The following is an 8,310-nucleotide window of genomic DNA, read 5'->3' on the forward strand; positions in this document are numbered from 1 at the left end:
GTGTTCTCTTTAATGTACCAATTTAATTCTAGATACATAGGCAACAAAAATGTATGCACATGTGTATCAACAGGCATTGTCATTAGCCAAAACCAGAAACAAGCAAATGTTCATCAAGGGTAGTGATACATTCACAGAATGTAAAACAATACAACAGTGCAAACAAATAAAATGTAATGTATGCAATGATACAGATGAATCTCATAAACATAATTTTAAGCTAGAGAGAAAAGACCACGCAGTGTATAATTTCATTTGTATAAACTTCAAAAACAAGGAAAACTAAACTCCAGTGTAAACAGATGCACATTTTGTGGTAAAAGATAAAAAAGGACCAGGCATGGTGGCTCATACCTGTAATCCCAGCTACTTGGGAGGCTGAGAAGGAGAGTTGCCATACGTATAGGGACTATTGCAATAAGATTTTGCAGTTGGGGAGAGAGATTGTGCTCAACTCTGTATATAGCATGGGGCAAGTGGGAATTTATAGAGAAGGAGCAGGGTGGGATAAGTGAATGGACAACTGCTAAGAGGAAGCATCAAGGGTAAGGAGGATTCTGGCTAACACAACCTAACAGGATTCTTGCTGATGACAGGCTAGGGTTATTAGATTTCATCTAAGGGATGTTGGAGGATGAGGAACATATTGATGGTGATCATATATCAAGGATGCGGGTGATGGGGGGCAGTTGCTAAACTGACTAAACAGTTTGTTGCTAAATCTGATTTTACAAGAAAGTATACAGACAGGCCTAGGAGAAGGTTCAGGAGCCTGAATAAAGTTTGGTCAAGCAAAGAATTTTTATCACCCTCCATAACAAGGAAGTACCTGGCCCAATATGTAAACAGTGCCCAGGATGAAAAACCTTAGAATAAATGAATAAATGAATCAAGGAGTTATCACATATTGTTAAGCAAAAAAGTAGATTATAAAAGATTAAAATTAGTGTGATTCCCTTTTTGTAAAAAACCCCAAACAACTGTGCATATGTAATGTGTGTGTATGTATATGTATTCACAAAAATGTTAACAATTATTAGCTCAGAATGATGAAATCATGGATGAATTTTACTTACTTTTGCTTTATTTTGTTAATCTGTAATTTCTTATTTTTCTATAGTTAATTACATTACTTGAACAATAAGAAAAATACAGTTTGGTTTCTACCAAAGAAGAACATTGACTGTGGCATCAGAAAGAGCAGGGTTTGAACACTAATTGTATCTCTCACATTTTAATCTTCTGAGATAATTGTCTTGCTGGTAAATGCGGAAATAATACTTCACAGGCTTGCTCCTTTTCTCCTGTTTAGTTTAAATACAACTATATACATATATACACACACATATCACTGCAATAGAAAAAAAACTGAATAAATTTATTTTACAAATATCTTTAATGTGTGAGGAAAGTATATTTATTTACAGGGTAAGAAGATTGATGACGATGTGTGAGGATTCTGAAGGGGATCGCTAGGCATTTTCAAAGACTGGATAAGTTAGCCTCCCACTTATCCCTATTTCACTTAAAAACTGATTCAACAATGATTTGTTTTTTTGCCAGGCATTGAGCTAAGTAAAAGAACAAATGAAGAAACAAATTTAAAAACTCAATCTCTATCCTCAAAGAAGTCTAATTAATAAGTGGAGAATGACACAAACAACCAGTCATAATGCAATGTATTAAATACTATCATAGACATATTCACAAAATATTATGGGAACAAAGAGGAGGAACTGAGTTTCTTACTAGTATCCTATAGCATAATACTATGCTCATGTTTTTATAATTTGATCTCTTCTTTGGTTCTAAAATAGATTGGTGAAGCACCTTTCTAACCATAAACAGGAAAGAGGAGAAAAAAAGTAATGAATATGAATGTACAGAAGGTGCCTAAAGTAGAATCACAGTGCTGTGAGCAGTAACAAGCAGAAGAACTTAAAGGATAAGCTATGTACAAAATCTCCCTGAAGGCAGGAAGGCAGGTGGTGGAGTGAAGTTGAGTCAGCCTCCATCCTGTTACCATCAGATGGTTCTCAAATGCCTGGCTGGCATCTGGACTGGGGGAACAGCAGATGAAAGGACCCGGAGTGGGAGGAAAATGAATCAGTATGCGATCAGCAAATTATACCTTGGATTGGGATAGGATTCTTATAATTCAAACATGTGCCTATATTCAATAACTGCAACTATTTAGAGTAATGGTAGCCTACTGTATTATCAGGAAGTGGTTAAAGAGTAAACATGTTCTGGAGGCAGGGAGATACTTGGGATACCAGAAATGAGTGTGCTGAGTAAGAACACAATTGCTTCAGAACGTGCAATTCAACGCATTTGGAATACAGGGTTCCAAATGCAGTTAACATCAACTAAAGAATTTAGCGAAAGGGTGCAGCAGAGTGTAAGTTGGAATTAAATATGGGTCCTTGGTCTGATAGAGAACATTTCAAGCAAGTTCGTTGTTTATATCTGACTTAGAAGGCAATGAGAAACCATACAAGATACGATACTGCTTTCTTCACAATTTCAAAAATATCTATTTTGATCAAAAGGAGTTAGGAAGAACCTGCATGGTGGACTATAACAGATAATAATGGAAGGACTATTCGGACCAAAAATAGTTACCAGTTTCATTGTCCTACTATGTGGAGGGGACAGAGCTGAGAGAAGGGGAAGAGAATAAGGCATTGAGTGGCGTTCTACTACTGGTGTGTGCCAAATACCAATTTCAGCATGAGGACTCAACCCGGAAGGAGCCAGCTGGAGTCCTTATGCTATTCCCGAGGCCTGAAACACGAGTCTAGCTGGTTCGGCCTCATCTGTCAGGTCACAGCTGCAATATTACTTCCTCAGGGAAGCCCTTTCTTTCCTCCTCTTCCCCATCTCCACCCCCTTCCCAAAGGGGCCTCCGCTATAAGCTCTCAAAGTTGTAATTACATGTGTCTTGTAGTTAACTATTTAGAGTCTGTCTCCACGTCCAGGCTCCAACCAACCTCTCATCCTCAAATGTCTTCACAAGGTCGGTGATCTTGGCAGTTTTACTGACCAAAGGGTGGGGGCTCATCTCCAACACCTTGCAGTATTGATAGGAAAGTCACTGAGTAGCGAATGAATGCATGACTGAGCTCGTGTTGTTAATATTGCCAGGCCCACAGGAAGCACCCAACAAACAGCAATGATTGGTGTTCGCGTTCATTATCTCATTTAATTCTTACAAAACCACGGCAAGGATTCAACCCCACAACTGCTGTCTAGAAAACCGAGGAAAGTGACGCAACCCGCGGGAGGTCTGACGGCCCGAGAGCCGCAGCGCCAGGCCCGGGAGCCAGCCCCGTCCACTTCCCCGGTGGATTCTTCTCCGTTCCCCGCCGGCCGCCCCAGGTGAAGCTCCTTTCCGCCGTCAGAAGGAGGCTCCCAGCGGGAAGCAGCATCGAGGGCGACCCAGGGCCAGCACGGGAAATGCCAGGGACCGCGTCAGCCCAGCCTGCTGGAACCCCGCTCCTCGCTGCAGACGCCGTTCCGCCTGAGGACAGTACTCGGGCATGGGGAGTCAGGTGCCCGCTACAGGAACGCAAGAGACCGCGCGGGACCAGCGACACAGCTCCATGCTATCCTGGTTTTCCAACCCGACGCCGCGGCCAGCGGCCACTCTAGGACGCCGGAGGGTCCTCCTCTCAGTGGTTGGGGCTGGGCCGCCCTGCGCCGGGAGCCGCCCACCTTCGGGCTGGGCCGGGCCTGGCCAGAGTCTGGGCTAAGCGCAGGCCCTGCATGAATCTTCAGCCTGGGAGGTGGGGCAGGAGCACGGAGAAGTCTCGAAGAAGGGGAGGAAGCACGCACTGGCTGCCGCGGGAAAAGCTCAGCCAGCAACTGTATCAGCTACATTCGACCCTCCTTTGCTGCATGGCAAAAACAAAATAAACTACCATTTCTTAGTTCGTGTTTTATTTTCAGCTATTTCTTGTTTCCTTGGTTTTGATTCTAATTATTGCTATAGACGCCTTCAGGTGGTGGAAGCCAAGGCAAGGAACCCCTGACCGCAATTTCCTAACCTTTGGGCAGAGTGTGGGGTGTGGGGACTCCCCGCCTGCCTTTTTTTCCCTCCCCTCCATAGAGACCTAAAAACCTTTAAAAAGGATCTAACACTAGCTCTATTATCTACCCTGTAGCCTACTCAACTAATTAATTCAGACATTTATAATTACACACCAAAAAAAAAAAAAAGAGAGAGAAAAGAAAAAGTTAAACCGTTGGCACTACAAACATTAAACATGAGCAGTTCTTAGGGCCAAAATCTCTGAATGTGAGTGCGACAGATCGCACTTGGCCTGTATGAGGTAAATGGAAATGGCCAGAGAAAATGAACTGACTGGTATGTGTATTTCTAAATGTACTACTATCAGCTAAAAAAGAAACTTCAATGATTAGGTTTATTGAGGTGACATGCAATAATTCTTAAATGTTCTGCAATTAGAAGTTTCTACGTCATGAAGGCAGTTTAGAAGATTACAGCAAAATGGTGAAGCACGACTTCTTCATATGCTTATTCTTCATTCAAAAGCCGTTTGCAGGTTCCCCAGCTTAAAAACAAGACTAATTTCACTTATTTTGAAGAGTAATCTGATAAATATGAATACCGAAATCAAATGTTGCTTTGTGTTTAGACAGTTATAGGTAGAAAATTCTCGCATGGGCCAGCAAAGAGGTATGGGTAATTTAAGAAGAAGAAAAAAAAAAAGTTGATGCCCCTGGCTGGTGAAAAACTCCAAGGAATTCAGTTTCAGTTGGAAATTTTAGAGCTATTTCGCAATACTTATTAACGAGCTTATTGTATTATTCATTTTAGAAATCTGATTTGGCCATCTTTTATTCGTAGTGGCTCCCTCTAATAACGTCCTCATTTTATCGCTATGTGCATGATGATGTTCTTTAGTATATCCAAGAGAGTTTTTGATGTTGGAATTTGCAGTGACTCAAGTTTCACTCCAGCAGCTTGAAAGAGTGATAATGAGGTGCTCTCCTTTTTTTGTATCTATACTCCCCTTCCAGGCATATAATTTCATTTGAAAGTTGATATTGTTCTTCTAGATTTTCTATTCAGTAACGAAATGGAAAGCAATGATTGTTCCCCTAAGAACAACTAAGTTTTCTAAAAGCTATCATAAGGACTTTGTAGCAAACTCTGAAGGTATCATTTGGGAATTTTAACACAATATGCTTGAAAACCAGATAAAAGGGAAGGTTCTAAATTAAAATGTGTGGATGAAAATTTATAATCTGGCACTAAATCAGTAGTGATATAGTGGGTGGCAAATAGAATTGCAGGAAGAAAGTGAAGATCTGGTTGCCTGGAGCTTGTATTAGTAAGATTCAACCCTAGTTCAACACAGCTCTGTACTTGGACCACAAAGACAGAAAGAAAAAGGGTGTCTGAAGCTGAGAAGCCCAAGAAGAATAAAATACTGAAAATAGTAATAACAGTAAGCAACACTTATACAGTGTTTATTAAATGCCAGCCACCTTGATAGACATTTTACATGCATTATGCCATTTAATCCTCACAACCACCTTGTGAACTTGGTGCTGTCATTGCCCTTGTTTTAAAACTAGATTACTAAGACTTAGTTAAGTAATTTCCTCAAGGTCATGTAGCTGGAAAGTTGTGGAGCAAGTTTTCAAACTTGGGTTTGTCTATCACACAAGTTATTTTTTACTTTAAAAGATCTGATCTTCTCTACTGTTTTGTCATTTTGCATGGATGTTGGTCATCCTTATGCTCACAATCACTCTTCTCCTTCTGAATTAACAGACCTAGCTGGCAAGGCAGCATAGAATGGTTAAGAAATGTGGCCATTGCATTCGATTACCTGGATTCAAATTACAATACCTACACTAAAAAGCTGTGAGACTGTGAATCATGGATTTGACCTCTATCTGCCTCATTTTTTACATCTGTAAATAAGGATAATACCAGTGCCAACCCCACAGGTTTTTTTATAAGACTTAAATGAGATGGTGTGTGTAAAAGCAGTTGTTACATATCTGAGCATAAAATAAGCGCTCACTATATATTAGTTTTTATTAGGAACCAGTAGTGCATATGATAACATTCTTTGACAAAAGCCTGTGAAGAAGCAGAAGCCCAGCTGGCATTTGTTTAGAGGGAAGTGAAACACTGGCCCATAGACCCCTTTGGACCTTTTGAGTCATTCCCCCAGAGTTGAGGAAGAAGAGATGAAGCAAAAGATTATTAGTGACTAAATGCAATCTATGAATGCTATCAGGAAAGTAATTTCTGTGTATTTCATACCATTGATGATGGACTAAGGACTAAAGAGATGTTTCTAAATGTGGACATTGATTATCATTATTAAATAGGCAGCAAAAGCTCAGACTCACTCTGCAAGGAAAAGGATTTATAAAGAATGCCTTGGCTTCTTTATAATCAAACCTTGCTTATAAGAGTTTTGGGTAGGTCTTTCTCACACAGATAATCTTCACAGTCATTATTGCTTCATCATGGTTTTGAAGCCTCGTATATGAACATCCAGAGTCAGAAAACAGATACATGTGGATGTGACTAGTCAGTTTATTTTAAAAAGAATTTACAAAAAGATTTCTTCAAATCTGTTATTTTTAACCTTTTTGGCATTTGGAGTCTACTAGGAATCAAAAGAGTGCTGTTGAAATAACAATAGCTAATGTTTATTAAACTCTTACCATTCTAAACCCTTTATATATATTAGTGTACTTATTTTCAAGACAAACCTTCAGAGTTGTTTTTATTATTATCCTTATTTTACAGATGAGGAAAGCTGAAGTATACAGGTTATGTGACCTGAGTAGGATTATCCAGGTAGCAAGTGACTGAGCTACGACTTAATCCAAGCAGGGTTGCTCTAGAGCCAGAACTTTAAGTCTTAACCACTTCCCCCAATAAACTGTGCCTTGTTACATGCATCTGTATCATATAATTGTCCAATTTCCCATACAGTTTTGAGGCACATGGATTCCCTTAAATCCAACTGTAAACTCCATGATAACCTGCTACAAATAGTGAGTACTTCTAGTACATTTAGTATATCTTAATTATGAAAATATAACTTATAAACAATCTTTTAGAAAAAATTTAATAATCGAAGGGTACTAAACTTTTTTTGTTTTTTGTTTTTGATACAGAGTCTTGCTCTGTCACCCAGTCTGGAGAGCAGCGGCACGATCCTGGCTCACTGCAACCCCCGCCTCCTGGGTTCAAGCAGTTCTCTGCCTCAGCCTCCCAAGTAGCTGGGATTACAGGCGCCCGCCACCATGCCCAGGTAATTTTTGTATTTTTAGTAAAGACGAGGTTTCACCATCTTGCCCAGGCAGGTCTTGAACTCCTGACCTCGTGATCCACCCGCCTCAGCTGCCCAAAGGGTTGGGATTACAGGCATGAGCCACCGCACGCGGCCGAAGGGTACTAAAGTTTTGAAATACAAAGTCTGTATAGAGGGCCAGGTGACGTGGCTCAGGCCTGTAATCCCAGCACTTTGGGAGGCCAAGGTGGACGGATCACTTGAGATCAGGAGTTTGAGACCAGCCCGGCCAACATGGTGAAACCCCATCTCTACTGAAAATACAAAAAAAAAAAAAAAAAAATAGCAGGGCGTGGTGGTGCACACCTGTAGTCCCAGTTACTCAGGAGGCTGAGGCAGGATAATCACTTGAACCCAGGAGGTGGAGGTTGCAGTGAGCTAAGATCACGACACTGTACTCCAGTCTGGGTGACAGAGCGAGACTGTCTCAAAAAAAAAAAAAAAAAAAAAGAAAGAAAAAAGAAAACTCTGTATAGAATCCCCACACTACCTGTCCTGTGTTAGTAAGCCATAAGCAGCCCTGTAGCTGCTTGTAGGAGAAATCAACGGTAGAGATTAGCACCCATCCCTTGAGAAGTGCTTTTGTGCCACTTCAACTATGTAGTTCCAGTGGAAGCTGTCATGTTTTTGCATGACTCTGCCAACTGTTGACACTTGACTGATCTCAATTCCCCCCTCCCCTCCGCTCCCCTTCCCTCCCCTTCCTTTTCCTTCCATTCCCTTCCCTTTTCTTCCCTTCCCTTTTCTTCCCTTTTCTTTGCCCTGTTCCCCTTCCCTTCCTTTTCTTTTCTTTTCTGACAGGGTCTTATTCTGTCACCCAGGCTGGAGTGACTAGTGATCATAGCTCACTGCAGCTGCGACCTCCCAGGCTCAAGTAGTCCTCTAGCCTCAGCCTCCCGATTAGCTGGGACCATAGGGGTACCCCACCACACCCTGCTAATTTTTGTATTTTTAGTAG

At 41.0% G+C, this 8,310-nt stretch overlaps 1 long non-coding RNA gene across 1 annotated transcript; it reads left to right on the forward strand.

The window, feature by feature from the left end:
* The first annotated feature begins 2,364 nt into the window (after window positions 1-2,364).
* LOC115934642 (uncharacterized) lies at window positions 2,365-3,932 on the forward strand. The gene is made up of 2 exons (XR_004070398.3): window positions 2,365-3,019; window positions 3,148-3,932. It is a non-coding gene; the product is annotated as an uncharacterized lncRNA (long non-coding RNA).
* Window positions 3,933-8,310: the final 4,378 nt, after the last annotated feature.

Source organism: Gorilla gorilla, chromosome 4 (genome assembly GCF_029281585.2).
Source record: "Gorilla gorilla gorilla isolate KB3781 chromosome 4, NHGRI_mGorGor1-v2.1_pri, whole genome shotgun sequence".
NCBI lineage: Eukaryota > Metazoa > Chordata > Mammalia > Primates > Hominidae > Gorilla > Gorilla gorilla.